At 38.6% G+C, this 15,801-nt stretch overlaps 1 protein-coding gene and 1 pseudogene across 2 annotated transcripts in view; one reads left to right on the top strand and one right to left on the bottom strand.

The window, feature by feature from the left end:
* ADAMTS6 (ADAM metallopeptidase with thrombospondin type 1 motif 6) overlaps positions 1-8,229 on the bottom strand; it is a 240,661-nt gene extending 232,432 nt beyond the window's left edge. For both annotated transcript variants that reach the window (XM_024578536.4, XM_053913276.2), the window contains exon 1: positions 7,980-8,229. The gene's annotated coding sequence lies outside the window, so the exon portion shown is untranslated. The remainder of the gene's footprint in view (positions 1-7,979) is intronic.
* On the top strand, positions 4,129-4,468 carry LOC112320996 (type III endosome membrane protein TEMP pseudogene; annotated as a pseudogene).
* Positions 8,230-15,801: the final 7,572 nt, after the last annotated feature.

Here is a 15,801-nt window from a genome sequence, read left to right as displayed (position 1 = left end):
AACAGGTATTTTTTTTTAGAACATCCTGTACTTTCTTCTGTATCTGAATTCATTTTTTTCAACACAAAATGAAAAAAATTAATGATGGTAAAATTTTCATAATCAAAGCATTAGGCTGATAAGTTACTAAAGTATGGCCATTTTTCAAACCCAGAAAAACAAACAAATTTAAGTTAACTGTGAAATATCCTGAATGGACAGATCTATATTGCCAAATGCTTGCCAAAGGACATACACTACGAAATAACTTAATATGGTTAAATTAGACCATTGTTGTTCTTTATAGTCTAAATAAAATTCACAAGACTAAACACAGCGTTAGAAATCTAAATGTTTAGCAGGATAATGTCAGAGCTATTTAATAATCAAAGAAGAATCTAAAGACAAATAAAATGTCTTAAAAAAAGACTTTGCACAATACAATATATAGATGATATATTGTAGAAACAGATACCTGAAATCTATATAATTTTACTACCCAATGTCACTCCAATACATTTAATTAAAAAAAAAAGAAACTTTGAAGATAACAATATATGGGTATACAGTGACTAACCTCCTTCTGATAAAATAAAAAGTAGGCTGACTTCACAAAGTTTACTTTATGAAAGTGTCAAACAATACATGACCCCATTCTTCACGTGCTTCTCAGAACACTCAAGTCTGCAGACTGATCTGTTGGTTCATGCGGCCCCTATCATTTTTCCCTACAGACTAGATCCACACACACACACAGTGCCATGTAGGGGCTGTCGGCTCACTCCGACAGTAACACAAACTAAACTCCTAAAGAGTTGAACCATATCTGCTGTAATCCTTGATTTTAGCTGGAAGTCTTAGGTGATGTGGAAAGCAACACATATAATACAACTTCAGCTACCTAGAACCTAACTGAAAGGAAAAGAAATTCCTATTCTGAAAAGAAAATAATCTTTAAAAATTCATTTCAGGCATCACAACAGATCTCATGCCCTTTTTCATATATGTTCCTTTCAACTTACCACCTCACTCGGAGCCCATGAATTCACATTTAATACAGAAAATTAGCATACCTGGCGGCCTGATTTCCCAGCACACAGCACTTCAGAAGAAAATAAAGGGACTAGAAACTATCTCACTAACATCACAAAAGTGACAAAAAAAAAAGGAGAAAAACACCTAAAAAGTAGTTTTAGGACCCCAAAGCAATAAAGTTTGAGGTAAAGGCAAACAGTCCTCACTTATATGGTTTATTAGTTCCAATTATGCATATGACTGTGTTATAGCTTAGTATCTCATACTCAGCATACTAATGCCCAAGTCAGGAATAAAAGGTTCCTATGGTGCTAGAAATCCCTTTGACATCCCTATGGTGCCTGAAATATCAATTATTACAACATATAAAACAACCACAACCATTTAAAATTCTTTATGTCTGTTTCTACAAGTTATTAAACTACTAGACCTTGGAAAAACTAATTCGTTAATCAACAAATATTGTCTAACTATGCTTTCACAATGAACAACACGGGATACAGACAAGGCTGCCACAATCATTACTACTAATCTAAGTCACAAGGGAAAAATTCAAGGTAGACTGACAGATGCCATGATGACGTCATGCAAAGTGCCACAGATCAGATGAGCAGATGACTTCGGAATCAGAGGGGGATGAATCAGGGAAAGCCTATCAAAAAAGTAGCATTTGAGAGAGGCCCTAGAAGATGAATGGAATTTCACAAGTCACATTGCCAGGGCTATCATTACAAATTAAAGAATTAGATCCCACAGAGTCTAACTGGTAAGAAAAAATGGAAAATAGTATTAGTAATAGTCTTCTCCTATGCAGAAGACTAACAGGTAATATCTAGAAAGGTAGTTGAGGGTCAGACCAACAACAAAGAGTTGTAAATATATGTCACTTCTTTAAATATGAACGACAACCTTAATAAGTAGATATTAGTGGCCCTGTGTGAGGCAGACTCTAATAATCCCATTTCCTGGTATCCAGGCCCTTGTGTAATCCCCTTCCCTTGAATAATTTTTAATTGATCTTGTAGAGAGAGGAAAGGAGAGAGAAAGAGGGAAACATGGATTTGTTGTTCCACTAACTGGTGCATTCATTGGTTGCTTCCTGTGTGTGCCCTGACTTGAGATCAAACCTGCAACCTTGGCAGGTATCAGAATGATGCTCTAACCAACTGAGCTACTGGGTTAGGTCTTCCATTGAGTAATTTGCTTGTAACCAATTAAAGCTTCAATGTGGAGGGGATGTCACTTCCATGATTAAATTTAAAAAGATTCTAACTTTCAACTTACTTGTAGACTCTCTCCCTTGCTGATTTTAATGAAGAGCAAGCTGCCATATGGAGGCTCACATGGCAAGGAACTGAGAGCAGCTTTCAGAAAAGCAGGGGCAGGGAAATGAGGCCTTCAGCACAATAGCCTGCAAGAAACTGAATCCTGCCCATTGATAATGTAAGTTCCGAAGAAGAACCCTTCCCGGCCGAGCCTTCTGTGGTGACCCCAGTCCTTGCCAACACCTTCATCATGGTGCTTCATTAGAGACCCCGAAGTAAGACAAAGCTCAGCCACGCTCAGACTCCTGAACCACAGGAACTCTGACATAATAAATGTGTGTAATTTTAAGCCACTAAATTTATGGGTTGTTTTATTTTTTGCAGCAATTGATAACTAATACAGCTGCCAATTTACAGACAATGAAGTTGAAGCTCACAGTGGTCATAGCCCATAGCTAAAAAATAAATAAATAAAATAAAATAAAATAAATAAAAGCGGAGCCCAGAGTCATCTACAATGATACTTGAATCTAAAGTCTAAGTTCTTTCTATTATATCACACTTCCAGTTTAAGGCACTCTAACAACTATCGAAGAAAACTTTCATAAATGGTATAGGTTAATTAATGCAAATAGTTTTAAGCAACTTTATATACAATAGTTGTTTCATTTCAAAATTACTTCAACAATGATTTATGCAAGACAGCAGACACTATATGTCTTTTCTCTGGCACAAATCTATGGAGAGTTTTGTTACCAATCCCTGTTATTGTTATTTAGTAACAGGAATGAAAATGACCCAGTTACCTTGATTCTGACTCCTTACACACAATCTCAACTCCCTGTTATTTCATGAGCAACTTTCCCTCTCCATCATTTTAATTTTTTCAGACACATTGAGTGTTTCCATAATAATGTCTCACATTAAGGGAGTGCCTCCAATACTTGAAAGTAATCTTTTAAAGAGGAATATATAATTAACACATTTCAGTTAATTTTCTAGCAGTGGTGATAGGTTTGTACTGAATTACTCCCTTTTTTCCCCTATTTTCCTGGGCTCTGAAACTAATGACAAAGTTATACAAACTAATAACAAGCAATATAGTTTGCTGATCTTATTTCTTACAGTTGACTCCTTTCCCCCTTGAGAAACTTCTTACTCTTCACATTTTTGTAACCTCCACTCTTACCATTACTAACACTGTCCTATAAACACCCAAGTTAAGTAACCCAGTAGCATTGAGAAAAAAAGTAATACGTAACCATTTGGCCAAAAGTAGACTAACATTTGATTTAAGGACTTGTAGTAAACAGGGCACTGGTGCATGGCAGAAAGAGTAGGAGGTTAAACAAACCAGGGTTACAGTATTGGTTCCACCACTAGCTACAAGTATCTGGCACATGGGCACGCAATAAATTTGGCTTTCTTTCTCCTTTCCCACCCAAGCCCTCACTCCCCACTTTTTTTCGAGCCTCCAATGCCAGTGAAGAAACTTAACAGTAAGTGTATGAGTTGGCTCAAGCTCAACTAATATCAACAACAAACATATCTAACCACTTAGTCACCTCACAATAGAAATGAATGGGGTAGGGGACTGGGAGGAGAAACCCACCAATCCCTGAGGGCTCTTGGGAGCAGGAAAGGAGCTACAAATCAGGATGCTTTCTTAGCCTGGACACTTCTCCCAGGCATTCCTCTATTCAGATGCTCCACCTGAAGATGATTGCCAGCCCTAGCTGGTCCTCCCACAAGACTCCGTGTCCCAGGGCTGCCTGGCACCTGGGGATCTCCTTGGAGCCAGGGTTCTTCTGGACAAGGTTGAGGAACACAGGTGTCTTCCAGCCACTCCATGAGTGACATGAACCAAACCATTGTGAGGTCCTCAGAGCTCCCCACAGCACTGGCCATGTCCCCTAGACCCGGCACCAGGACCCAGGCGTGGCCTGTGCTGGTGGGGGTTGTGCTGGTGGCTGTGGTCCTTTCTGTCCTCATTGCACTTGCTGCTCAACGCCACCTCTGCTCCCAACACACACCAGTTACCACACTGCCCACTGCCTGAGACAAGGAAGCGGATCTGTCCAGAGGTGATAGAAGATGAAGATGATGATGGCTTCATTGAGGATAATCACATTCAGCCTGGGGCTGGCAGGCTGGCGATGGAAGGTATCAGGAATCACTTCAACCTCTGAGCCCCAGTATTTGGACACCCTCTGCGCTCTCGTGCCTGACAGCTTAAGTATTTATGAATATTACATGGGAGCCACTAACCTCAGGGATGCAGGTGGCTAGGGTTTAAGGGCTGACCAGGGGTTGAGCAATCCTCCCCTGACACTCGCCGCTGAAGTGACAATGACCCTCTCCTGCTCAATATCCTTCAAGAGTTCTCTGCTATTCTCAGAATAAAGCCTTCCAAGGGTCCAAGTACGGAAATAAGGCCTCCGTCAAGCTCTTGATTTCCTTTCTTGACTTTCCCTACTATTCTCCCTACTTAACTATTATTATGGACCAGGTGATAACAATTTAGCAGATGAAAATCAGTGTGCCAAGTTTCTTATTGGAATTTTTTTCCTGCCAATAAAATGGATAATCTAAACAGTTAAAAGAAAATTTTTTAAATGAATGGGTTAACTTACTTTTTGAAACCTGCTACACAGCTTAATCTGCATATCATCAACAACTACATAGAGGCACTGACATTTCCAGATATACTTTCCAAAATTTAGACAACATTAAAATATTACATAATTGTCCAGAAATCATAATGCATTAACTCTTTACTTTGTATATAGCAGAAGCATTATTATCAAAAATCACAAAGGCTTTGAGCCCTGGCTGGACTCCAAGTTATTCAAACTCTCTGGATCTGTTTCTTCAGCTATAAAACTGTGATAATGATATCTACCTTACAAAGACTTGTTGAGAGATTAAATTAGATCACCCATGATGGGAAGTGTCCCCACGCTTCACTTTAATGGCTAAACAAATATTAGCCCCCCCCCCACCTTGTAATCTGACTCATCACTTTTCAAAAGCCTTCCTTCAAAATTAGTTTTATGTTTCTCCTTCCCTCAAAAATGTGGAATAGTTGGCAATGATGATAGAATCAATCAACTACATTGCATTGTCTTTTAGAGCAAACAGTCAAGAACTTAGGTCATGATAACTAGGCTTACAATACTTTAAATTAAAAAACAAGGCTCAAAACTTTCATTTTACTTTGACTTCATATATGGCTTTTTCCTAACACAAATGCACCAGCCAGTAAAGTTAAGGGATCGTTTACCTGCTTCCACGGCTCAAAGTGACACTAGCTAAACAGAAATGAGATGGGACAACCTGCACTGCAGTCACTCCCTCAGTAGTCTGCCCCCGTTGACGGGCATTTAACTTGTCTTTTTCCTCTATCATCTTTACTTCCCACTCAAGTGATCAGGGAGTAGCCAAGGTAATAATTTCATCTCCTGAACTATTATTATGAAGCTAAAAGAACATGTATAACATCTTACTCAACTTCTTTCATCCATCTTAACCCTGGTTATTTATTTTCTCTCAACAAATATTTATTGTCACACACTATATGCCCAGGACACCACCAGGCTGTAAGTGCAAAGGTTTCCAGATCATTTATAAACTTTGTAAGATTGGTTTCCAAGGAAAGGTATAATTAAACATTCTCAAAACTTATCTATCAAGAAAAGCAAGTGAGCCAACAGCAAAACAACATTCTACAAAAATCAAGACCTAAACTACATATCATCCCAAACTGTTTATTACCAGGGAGCAAGTTAGATGTACATTATCTGTATCATAACTTCTCTCCTGAAAAACAAACACCTTTTTCTCTTGAGGTTAGTTCAAAATGTTGATAATCAACTATGTCCTATCAACCTCTTTCAAGTTTTCTCCTGCTCCCCCCGGCTCCCAGAAATGTTCTATAGAAGTTTCTATTAACTCTTCTAATATGTTAACCTTCTTTCTCCTCTCACAAAAGTCACAAACAGGATAGGATTTGGCATACAGATCCATCCTAAACCACTAGTAGCTACTAGTGGTTGCTAAGGAAATGAAGAGGAAGTGGTAAGGGTAGACAAGAGTAGGAATTAATCTCACACATATTGGCCCAGACATGAAAAGTATTAAATTATTTCAGGTCTTGAGGTTAGAGATTTTTTTCCTTGAGAATCACGAAAATATAAATACCACAACATAGATTTAATTTGCTGTCATTTGTGGCAAATGAATGAATTTGATTCATTTGAAATCAACTGCTTGCTTCTATACTCTATGCTTCAAAAATCCAAAACACCAATGATCACATTTAAGCACTAAATTAATATAAACCAAAATTGCAGTTACCACTTTGATGGAACACAGGGAAACAATTATTTCCAAAATTAATTTTCCCAATTTCCTTCAACTACACAATTTTTATTTTACATTTCTTTCCCTGCAGTGAATTCTGAGAACTGTCATTCCCACATCTAAGTTTCAGTCTAATCAACATCAGCAAAAAAGAGAAGGAAAAACAAAAGAAATAAAATTAGTCCAAGATATTTAAACATAAAAGATTAGGTTGAAAATCACACTCCAGTGTCTTTTTAAAAGTTCCAAGCAGTGGTTCAGTTTCCCCTCTCCTCCCCTCCTTCCCTCCCCCAGTTCTGCAACCCCTCATGCCCCCCCATCCCACTTCTCCCAGACAGAGGGTAACAGTCTGAGCTGCCCTGGTTGAGTTGATCCTAAAGTTAACATTCAGCAGCCCATTTCCAGACAGCAGCGCTAAATCTATTTGGATAAAACGCGTGTGACCCAGACAGTTGGCATTTGGCCCAAACGCGTTGCACCGGCAGCTCAAATAAAAACAAGAGTAAGAAACTCACTCTCTTGTTCCCTCTCAGTGCGCTTTCTCACTCTCTTGCTCTCTTTTCTTCTAGTACAACAAGGAAAGAAATTACCAAAGACAGGAATTGTAGTACACATTATCAGAAGGCCACTTTCCAATAACCCCTCTAGCACATACTCCACCCCCCAAACCCCTGAACTTTGATCCCGTGTGCTATACATACAGACATACCCCGATATTCAAGGCTCCGGAGGGTTATGAGTCTAGCACGTCCCAAGTGGCCAAAAGTAAATCAAAAACACACGCTTCCATCTCTTTGATTAGCCTATTAAGAGCTTAACATATCCTAGAGCATCGGGGCTACACCAAGCACATTAATTCTGCCAACTGAGCCCAGGCATAAACTATGCACTTGTCTGAATTCTTAAGACACTGACATGAAACCATAAAATGCAGAAGGTTTTTCTTTAAGAAAGCTGGAAATCAGTTTAAAATACACATCATTATTACTTTCCCAATTACTATTTGGTGATGAGTTAAAAGACCACAATAATTATAATCAAGTCATACTTTGCAAAACATCTATTTGTATAATAAACATATATATATATATATATATATTGCATCATAATATCCTTGCAAGACCCAGAATTCTCCAATCCCCGACTAGTCTGGAGTTAAAAAGATTTCTATCTGTAAAATGAGTTCAGTCAAGCTCACTCATTGCCATTAAACACACACACACACACACACAGAGAAAAAAGTTTTCTACGTGTTATTCGGAAGACAAGCAAAGCACAAGTTTTAATATTTTTTTTTTAAAAAAACGGTTTCATTGAATATTGTGAAGTCTTCCTTACCGTTTTCATCTTCAAATTCTGATAAAAAGTAAGTTTCAAACAATAGAGATTGCACTGGACGACTCACGTACTCCCTCTCCTAAACTTTTTTTTCCTGCCCCCCTTTGCAAAGCCACAGCAGTCAGTTAGTTATTCTGCAGCCAGAATAAAACCCTATAGTCTGGCTAACCCGGGCTTGAGAGAACGGACTTTCCGATTTGGCAGAAAAAGAGATGCCTTCAATACAACCAGGCTATCATCCTGAGATGCTGCCTTTGCAAACCCCCTTTTGCTCCCGCCCCCCCACCTCCAAAAAAAAAAAAAAAAAAAAGGAAAGGAAAAGAAAAAAAGAAAGGAAGGGAAAAAAAAGACTTATTGGGGGTGGAAGTGGTGCCCTTTCTTCCTGGACAGCTTAGTGCCTTTGCTATGCAAATAACATGTGAAGAGCATCAAAAGGTATCAGGAGAAAAGAAGACAAGAGGAGCAGGAAGGGCAGCAAGTTTTGTTGAAGTAGCCCTAGATCTCACTACCGGCCCCCAGCCAACTTGAATTGCAGCAGAAAATTTGGCAGCCTTTCCTCGGAGGCAGAGCACTGACGTCAGTTCTGCAGATGTGCCGGGCGTCGGGTGCGCATGTGTCCTGGGTCGTCACGTGGAGGGGGAGGGGAGGTAGAGGTACAATCGGGGTAACCAACTACCAGCCATTCAGAAGGGCTTAGACAATGTCAACTTTTCCACCCTGTGAATGAGAGAAATTCTGGCCCTTCTAACCTCAATCCCCTATCCAACTCCGCCTCTCTTCCTCCTCCTCCTCTAACCTCTTTTAGAAATTCTAGCCTGGGTTGTGATTAGTTGTTTCTTGGAAAAACGAAGGGGGAGGGAGAGGATGAATGACTTTAGACGAACTAATGTCACTGTGAAGATCTCTGGCGTCCTTCTCCTTGTACCTTTTTTTTTTTTTAGCTCACACAACAAAAGCATTAAAAGTTGCCCGTAAGCGGTGTCTCTGAAGAAACTTAGAGCAAGTTTACACCGGTGACAGGTTTCACGGCTGGGTAGCTGCATGTGCACCAAGTGCCTGTTTTTAAAATACACCTCTGCAAGTAAAATTGCCACCAAAAGGGAGAGTAGACTAAAGTAAACTAAGACCAGCATATTTTCCATCAGATTATTGACTTCAGGTTATGTGGGGCTTTAAAAGGAAAAAAGGGGGGCGGGGGGAGGGAGCGGGGGAAGAGAGAGAAGCTTGCATTATTTCCAGATGAGGGTGAGACTGGATGGTGTTTTAAAGTGCAACCGGGGAAAGCTACAAGTGGAGTGTGTTTTTTTTAACTCAGTACATTGAATGAAACCTCAATGACTGCCCAAAAGAAAACAAATCCGAGTCAGACCCCCAAAAAGGGTGGAGGGGACAGGAACCCTGCTGTGATCTCAAGATAAACAAACAAAACCTCAAAACTGGCTCTTCAAGCCTCCCAATCCGCCCCCCCGCCCCCCCCCCATCCCATACACACCAGAAGCCAGTTCATACTTTAAGGATAAAACACCACTACAACGTAGCACTTTCACTTTCATTTGCTGGGAGAAAGCCACTGGCATAAAACTGTGCGGGAAATGCCCAAATATGTTTTCCAGGTCCTAAGTAAGCAAACAAAGTCTGGCACACCAATCGGAAACATGAAAAAAATGTGAAAATAGCTCAGGACAAATGCTGTCTTTCAGCGGTGGAATCTGCTGCATCATTTATCTGTCCCTACCGTTGAGTGTAGACTAGGAAGAGGTTTAAGAGTTTCCAAGGCTGGGGGTGGGGGCGGGGGAACTGACGCCTTGAAATTCTAGTTGGCAGTTAACGCCAAGTCAATTTCCGATGGCCAGAACCAGAAAAGGGAATTGGACCGGAGGGAAGGGGGTGGGGAGGAGGACCTTTCTGTAAACGGGCTCTTAAGTTTCAAGCTTCTGCTAACGTTATTGCTCATTTGACTTTTTTTTCCCCTACTCCGGAGGTAGTAGGTGTAATTCTTCTGGTGAATACATGAAGAGTTGGCTAAAAGAAGGTATGAATCAGACAGAGTACGTCCAAGAATACAGTTATTTCCATTCTTTTTTGAGGGTTGAAAGCGGAAAGCATATGTCCACAGTCAATAGTCCTCATCTTGATCTTAAATCAGTAGTATTCGGCTCAACTCCATTTAAAATGCAGAAACACAGAAATACGTCCTGTGGTTGGCATTCACAGTTTTAAGTGAAGACGATTCATAGGGAAATTCAGATGTTTGCATTAACATACATAAGGTGGCTGATCTCCTAGTAATAATTGTGAACACCAAAAAAAGAGTGGGCACAGAGCTGTTTTTGTATCAAACCATCCTTTAAATTGTGGTGAACCTTGTCCTTGTTTTCAGAAACTGGTGGTGGATAAACACAGCACAGTTCACTAACACTAAGGTGTGAGTAGTAATCATCTGTATAAGCTGAGAAAGTTTTACCCTCAACTAAGACAAACTGCCCTAGGAAGTGGCAACACTGTAAAAGAAAGGAGCTTACCCTGTGAGAAGTGGACTCTGGCTAATTACTTATTCAAAGAGTGCCATCCTGCGTCTAAACAGAGTAATGAAAAATTTCCAAAAGATTCCTTTACTCCTCCAAATGACTGAATTAAGAAAACAACAGACTCAGAGAGAGCAGGATAACAGGTAAGGGGTGGGGGTGGGGGTGAGTTACAGGGTGGAGGGATTGAGCAAAAAAGGAAAAAGGACTCATTGACATGGACGACAGTATGGTGATTTGGTGAGGGGGGGGATGTATAAGGGGATTAAATGGTAATGGAAGAAATTCAATAAAAAATTTTAAAAAACAGTATGCGTAAGGGGAAAAATTATTTGCATGAGAAATGGATATGTGTGTGTTTGCACTTCAATCACATTACAGAAAAGTCAAACACACAAACATGTAGAAAACTCCAGTGTGTCCATCGCCCAGCTTCAACAAGGGTCAGCACCTGACCAATCTTTTCCCCATTATTTCCTCCACCCCACTAGATTATTGTGAAACCATCCCAGATTACAGTTCATTGCATCCATTAAATATTTAACTGAATTTCTAAAACATAAGGACTAAAAAAAAAAAGTATTACTATACAACTATTACTCTTAAAATAATAATTCCTTAATTTAATCAGATTCAGATTTCCTCAATTACAAATAAAGGCTTAAAAATAAAACCTCTTTTTATTGGAGTCAGGATCCATATCGTGTGTTAGGTTGATCTCCTGTCTGTTTTTAAAAACTTTATTGGAGTAGAATATGCACAGAGAAAAGTACATAAACATAAAACTTAATGAAAGTGTTCAGTCCGATAAAGTTTCACAAAGTGAACCTACTCATGTAACCATGAAACGCTTTTAATCTATCAGTTCTTCTTTACCTTGCAATATAAATGCTGTGTTAATACCTTGCCATCTTAATACTATACACAACATGGAAATGTTTTAGCGTGACACCAATGCATTATTTCTTAATTTAATTATAGGAAACAAATTCAAGTTAAACCCTGAATGAAATTTCAGTTGCAATAAAAATTCTTTGATGACCAATCCTTTACTCTTTGAAAACATTTTCCTACAACTTTTCTTTTCTCTGTTTAATTAAGAAATGAAGATCATGGGTGGAGTAGAGTTGATAACACACCCCCTACTTACCTAAAAAAAAAAGCTGTGTGAGCAATCTTTAGAAGCATGAAAAATCTAAGTGAGCAAGGCCCTTTCAGGAAATCGAAGATGGAATAAATGGAAATTTGGCAGAGGAAGGAATTTGTATGTATGCATATAAGTGTATATGTATTTCAGAGACTGAAAAACTGAAACAACGTCAGAAAAGTTTGAGAGCCAATGGAATCGGGACTGATAAAATTTTAAAAGTAAAAAATAGGCCCTGACCAGTGTGTCACAATTGGGCGTCATATGGCAAAGCAAAAGGTCGCTGGTTCAATTCCTGTCAGAGCTTCTGCCTGGGTTGCAGGTTTGGTGCATGGTCGGGGCGCATATGAGAGGCAATCGGTAAATGTTTCTCTCACACATCAATGTTTCTTTCCCTCTCTTTCTTCCTCCCTTCCCCTCTCTCTAAAAATAAACAAAACCTTTTTTTAAAAAAAAGATGATAAATTTTGAATTCTACATCCCAGACATTAAAACAAGCTTCAATGCATTAAAACCAAATTCCATAAACTTTCTATACAAACATTTTACTCTTTCAAGGAGTCTGGATTTGAATTTGATATAGTGAAAATAAGTTTTTTTTAAAAACATCTCTTGAAGGATTATTGTAGGATTTCTTAAATAAGATGCAAAAGCTCAAGCATGGAGAAAAAGATTAAGTTTAACTTAAGTAAAATTTTTAAAACCACTAAAAGGCAAAATACAAACCAAAGATTCCTGTGAGAAACCAAAGATTTCCTGGGAGAAAAATATGCAATACATGTAAGTGAACTATAATAAATATCTAAAATATTGAAAGAACTCTCACAAATCTATGAGTGTCGATATAAGTAACATACAAACCTACCTGTAGAAAATGTTTGTGAGTTTGAGCCAAACTGATGACAATTGCCAGGAAGCAAAATCTCAACGAATTGAGAAGATGCTCTGGAGAATGAGAATTTTTCAGCTTATTTTATACTTTAGAATCAAAGGAGAAGAACGTAAGGGGGTTACATGAAATCCATTGGTGGTAGATTAGGGAGGCGGGAGGAAGCAAAGCAGGGAAATCTCTGTGATTGGATAAAGAGCAAGATGGAGAGACACGTACTTCTTTCTCATTGGTGGGCACAGGATCTGTACTAATTGACCTTCACAGTACACAGAAATGGTATGCATGGACTTAGATAACAATGAGAGATTTTGTGGTCTTGTCCTTTTGTGTGCGTCTGGAAAAGAAGATTGCTCTGACATTTCAAAGGTAGGTTATCTTAGATATGAAAAGATGTACATGGGCCCACTTGACGTAAAGACTGATCTTTGTCAAGGAAGCTGCAGGCCTAGATGTGACCATTCACCATGGCTGGCTTTTAGTTAGGGGTTCTTATGTTCAGACCATCCTATGTGCTTACTTCCCGTCTCTGAGTTTGCAAGGCCAGCTAAGCAGGCATCCCCTGAGCTTCACAGGTTTAGTATATGGCCCCTATTCACACACAAAAAAATAGGTCAAAATATTTAAAAATAGGAAAATAGCATGAGTAGAAAAGCCACAGGAGAAAAAAAGCTAATGACCAATAAATGAATAAGGAAGTGTTCAATCTTGCTAGCAATCATGGAAATGGAAAAGTTTCTTTTTCATTAGAATGGTAAAACTGAAAATTTGATATCAAGTGTTTGAGAGGATAAAGGGAACTAGAAACCTGATGAACTATGGATGGAAGTACAAATTGAGTGCAGACACCATGGAGAACAATTTGGCAATATCTAATAAAGATTGCCGTCTTTGAACATTCCATTTCTGAGTATACAACCTTAAAAAATTCTTGGACATGAGAATCTCCATTAATAATTATGGCAACACAATGTATAGCAGTGAATAATTGGAAATAACCTACATGATTATCCATAAGGAAACAAATTATAACCTATTCCTACAATGGAATTTTATGACAGTTAAGTGATGAACTATATCTACAGGTGTTGATGTGGATAAATTATATAACACTGAGTTGAAATGCTACAATGGGATACACTGTGATTCATACTGGAGTAGAATGTCTATAATTCAGCATTTATATAAATTTTTAATAACACACCAAATATATATCTCAAACTTACAAAAGGATGCAGAGGAAGAACAAAAAATCTTAGTATTCATAATATCTTAGATACCTGGGGGGGGGGAGAAATGAATGGGATTAAGAAAGAGCACAAAGTGAGCATCAATTAAGTTTGTAAAATTTTGTCTGAAAAACAAAACAACCTGAATTATTACTTTAAAATGTTTAACATCTGCTAAGTCAGGGTATTGAGTGTGCATGGTTGTCAACATAAGAAACATCCAAACCTGTAGAGAATTCTTCTAAGACTTTATTTGAACTAAAACTGATGACAATTGCTGGGAAGCAAGATCTCTAATACTCCAGAATATAGTAGTTTTGCAGTTTCTTTTATGCATTTGAAATTAAGGGGGGAAGTAAGGAAGATTGCATGAAGGTGGGAGAAAGCAAGGATTGGATTACAGGCTAGTTAACAAGATTGTGTGTTCTTTTGAGGGTAGTTTCTGAAGGGTCTGAAAAGAGGCATTTCAAAAATGTAACCTAGAAGTACAGAAACAATGGACAAGGGCTTGTTTAAGGCAAAGATAAACTTTTTACTAAAGAAGTTATATGCTTGGGGAATGACCACCTGCCATGACCTGCCCAGTTAGGAATTTATGATCAGGTCACCCTGCGAGTTTACTTTCCATAGAACCCCTTTTTGTCCACAGTGAGTATTTATAACTTTAATCTCTGTATAGTTGGAATGATTTACAAGTCTAAAAAAAAGATTACTGTTATCTCTTATTACAATTTATCTGGCAATTTCAGCAAGACTTTCATACTTTAAATTTGCAATGATATATTATGGATGAACAAAAGTAACTGAAATTATTTCAGTCTTTATTTATTTCAGTCTTTCTAGCCAAAATTTTTACCACAGAGAATGGCAAAAAAAATAGTTTCATTTTAACCCCTCTTGCCTTATTTACTTTCTTATTAGAATATGAGATGCTACATAGAAGGAAAACAAAGTTGAGAAGAAAAAGAGTGGGTATAATCAATGGTTTATAACAATACTATAAAAATATCTTAACATTCAAAAATAAGGAAGACAAAATGAAGTCAAAGCTAACAGCAAAACCCTGACATGGTAATAATAATTGCCTACTCTTCAGCATCGTGCAAAGGGCTAAGAAGTATAAAAATATAAGGCAAGTTCCCTTGTTCTCTATAAATTTACAAATTGGAAAAAACAAGATGAAGTGTGAGTAGGGAAAATGCACAAGTCAGACAATTTAATGACCCACATTGTACAGGCTACGGGCTTCAAACAACAGAGGCTGCAGTGAAGGCCGAATGACTTCTCTGAATGTAGCGCTGCCAATATTCAGAGAATGACTTCAAAATTCCTTCTCCAAAATTCGGAGAATGACTTCTCTGACATCCGTGCTGCCAGTATTTCTTTGTCAATGTTGTGGTTCTTATCTGAACTCCCGGCAAGTCAATTTAGTTGATCACTCCCAGTTTCTAGAAATGCTGTATTTTCTTCCCTCAGGTTCTGTGACACTATATTCCTACTCTGCTAGTTCCCCTCCTATCCCCACGTTCCTTCCTCCTCTGCTCAGTCGCTAAGCATCAAAATGCCCAGGGGTCAGTCCTGATATTCATTCTGCGCTCTGTCAGCTGATTTTTCCTTTGATTAATGTATCCTTTTCATGGCTTTGAAAACCATGTGCATGCCAGTGACTCCTACATCTAAATTCTGCCTGAGTGTGTCCAGGAGGCAATGCAAACTTCACATGGCCTGAACAGAATTCAGCCCGATTCTGTCTTTTCCATCTAATAAATGCCATCACAACTCACCACGTCCCTAACCACTGTACTTTCTTCAGTTCATCTTTTGGTTTTCTTAACATGTGTTATACATATAATGTGCAGTTTTTAGCTGTGGTGGCAGGAGGCAGAGGTGTGTCTATTCCATTTTAGTTGGAAACTAGAATTCCTCTCTGCTATGGCCTGAATGTTTGTGCCCCTTCCCCACACCCCAAATTTGTACATTGAATTCCTAACGCCCAAAGTAATGGATATTAGGAGGTAGGGTTTTTGAAAGG

Source organism: Desmodus rotundus, chromosome 1 (genome assembly GCF_022682495.2).
Source record: "Desmodus rotundus isolate HL8 chromosome 1, HLdesRot8A.1, whole genome shotgun sequence".
Classification (NCBI taxonomy): Eukaryota; Metazoa; Chordata; class Mammalia; order Chiroptera; family Phyllostomidae; genus Desmodus; species Desmodus rotundus.
Note: the sequence above shows the minus strand (reverse complement) of the source record. Positions and strands in the feature narration are given on the sequence as shown.